The sequence below is a fragment of the Mus pahari genome, chromosome 6 (assembly GCF_900095145.1).
Source record: "Mus pahari chromosome 6, PAHARI_EIJ_v1.1, whole genome shotgun sequence".
Lineage (NCBI taxonomy): Eukaryota > Metazoa > Chordata > Mammalia > Rodentia > Muridae > Mus > Mus pahari.
The window spans coordinates 59,763,563-59,766,927 of NC_034595.1; positions in this window are offsets into that span (position 1 = coordinate 59,763,563).

Sequence of the window (3,365 nt, forward strand, 5' to 3'; positions counted from 1 at the left end):
CCACAGCTGGATCTCATGGGGGCATTTCCCCAACTAAAGCTCCTTTCTCTGTGATAACTCCAGCTGTGTCAAATTGACACAAAACTAGCCAGTACACTTGATATCCTTGGCAAATAAAGTCATTGATCCCAATGATCTTATTTGTTGTATTGGGTTTGAGTTGACTCACAGAATGCTAAATTACTAATCAAGTGTTGCAATTCCAGTAAACATATTGTCCTATTTGGATCTAATGCCTTTTCAGTAGATAGAAAGCTATTCTGAACTTGAGTTAAGATCTGAATGTGCTGAGTGGATCTTTGGGACTTGGAATTGCAAGAACACATACAATAGGCTAGACAATGACCTCCCAAAGACGTCCATATCCCAATCCCTAGAATCTTCCATATTAGTATAAATGACAGGTATGAGTTAAGATTGCTGAAGGAATTAAGGCTACTAGGTAGCTAATCCTGAAATAGGAAGATTGAATGGGTTTATCTGGTTGGGTTCAGCACGGGGGTCCTTCAAAGTGGACTAGAGAGGGGAAGATATAACTACAGAGAGATGCCCCTTCTTGCTTTGAAGATGAGGAAGTGGGACATAAGCCAAAGAATTTAAGCTGCATCTAAAAGCTGGAAACAGCCCTTCTAGAACATTAAGAAAGGAATGCAAAGAGTTGAGGGACGTAGCTCAGTGGCAGAGCGTTTGCCTACCATGATACCTCGCACCTAGAATAAAGACAAACATAAACCAGGGTGGAAACACTACCCCAATGCCTTACTTCTTTAGATTTTATCTTGAAATAGAATCTTACTCTGTAACCCAGGCTGGTCTGACCTTCACTCTGTAATCTAGGCTGGCTTCACACTTGTAGGAATTCTCCTGCCTCTGGCTCTTAATTGCTGCAATTATAGGCATGTGCCAACCACTAAACCTGGCTCAACTTTTAATTTTAGCTCAATATGACTTGTGTCTAAGTCTTGTTCTATAAAACTAGACAATAACACACCTGTGCTATCTAAGACACTAAGTTTGTGTCAATTTGTTTCATATGAAGAAAAATTAATACAATATCTACAACTGTCACTATGTGCAGACTTATTAATTATCTGTTTCTTTTGGTGGAGCAGAAAAAGCATTGGGCTGGAAATTTCAAAAACAATGTTCACATCCCAATTCTGCCATCGGATAGTTGTGTGACTACAAGTAATTAGTTCTTCCCTGTCTGAGTTCATCATGGGCAGCTCCTACCTCACAGAGCTGCAACAAAAACAAATGAGATCATGGGTGTGTAGGTGTGTTATAAAGCTGCAACTCATCCTATGCTTGTAATAAATTATTGTTTACAGTGACTTATATGTGATTTGCAAAAAATACTTAATAATTATTCTTTGACAGTCCTTGGGATGTGGAAATGTGATTGCAAAATACATATTAGGAGCACTGAAGAAAAAAAAGATATTATATATGCTGTCTACTGCTAAGCTGGTTACAATATAATTAGGAAGATAACATTTGTGAGATTTAAATACGATTCATGATTTAAACAGGAACTTAAAATGTATGTAAATGAAAATAGTATAGGAGAAGTCCCAAGGATATATTTGATTACTAGTACAAGCAGCATATATCTCCACCCCAGGAATGGAATGGTGGCATATGCATCAGTAGATAGAAAGCTATTCTGGGCGTGAGATCTGAATGTGTTCAACAAAGGCCTGTAGGAGGAAGGTCTTCAGGAGGGCCTTGGAGGATGTGGCTAGACGGAGATTCCTTGCTGATCGCCCCAGGACTGTCTGTCTGCCCACAACCCCAAGACTGGCAGTGTGCATTTATGACACCCCAATTAATTCTACTATTTCAAGTGGTGCACTCATCTTGTCCCATTTGGTAATATTTTTCTTTCTTCCTTTTTTGGGTAACAATTTCAAACTTACAGGAGAGCTGCAAGGGCAGTACAAAGGCTGTCTTCCCTGGAGTCGTCTAGAGTAAACACCCATCTGACTCTCTATCATCCACACGTGGTCAAAACAGAGATGTATTTATTTATTTTCCGTGTTCTTTATTTTTTGATGATAGGAATCAAACTTAGGCCTTTGTATATGCTAAGCATATATTCTACTGTGCTCAGACAGGCATGATCCCAAATCAGGACATTAACATCAGTGCATGATTGCTGCGTTACTTTTACTGGATACAAACACTTATTCACCTCAGATCGGGCACCAATAATAGAACAGTAAGGATTCCACCAAAGTCCAACTTGTACAGCCAATCAGTTTACTGGACTTACTTAGAGCCATGTGGGTGACCCTCAAACATCCCTTCAAAGTCACACCGCATCACAGATAATGGCCTCATGAAAGCTGCCCTTAGAGTCCCACCTTAAATCAAATTTGCACTTTCATATTTAATCGTTTCCCCAGACAGCTCCACTTCTATTCTCATGTCATATGGACATAGTACATTATATATCTGCATAAAATCTAAGCAACACAAATGATAGAAAACGTGATGCCTGCCTTCCCAAGACTGGTTAAATTCGCTTAATATGAGTATCTCCAGTTGCATCCATTCATCTACAGATGACATTATTTCTTCTCTATAGCTGAAAAATTCCATTCCGACGTGCACATGTGTATATCTCACAGTTCCCTTTCCCATTCCCATGATGCCGGATCGCTAGGTTGTTTCCTTAACCTAGTTATTGTGCCTGGTGCTGTAATACACACTGATGAGCAAGTGTCTCTGTGATATATCAACTTAAAACCTTTTGGTTAAATAGCTAGGAATGACACAGCTGTGTCATATGGTGGATGTGGTTTTAGTTTTTCAGAAAAACTCCTATACTGGTTTCCATAGATTACCTTGCTTTACCACTAGCAGTACATGAGGGTTCCCTTTTGCCCATATAATCACCACTACTTGTTGTGTTCTTCGTTCTTCACAGGATCAGGCAGCCAGGCTGGTTTCAAACTCATTATTAAGTCACTAAGGATAACCATGAACTCTTTGAGCCTCCTGCATCCGCATGCTGAGGGATCACAGGGATATAGATACACCTAGGATTGGAGGGGGTTGACACTGAACCAGGATGTCATGCATGCTAGGCAAGCACTCTACCAATTGACCTACATTCCAAGCTCTTATTTGCTTTCTTAATGACAGCCTAGGGTGAAATGGAGTCTCACTGCAGTTTAAGTCTTTGCTTCTTGTGTGTCTCCGGCCGTGTAGATTTATATCTGACTCTTCTAATCCATGGATATATGTGTCTGTTTTGAGCTACTGTCGTGGCACTTTATCACTATAACTTTGTAGTATAATTTAAAATAGTGACTTTATCACTATAACTTTGTAGTATAATTTAAAATAGTGGTAATGCT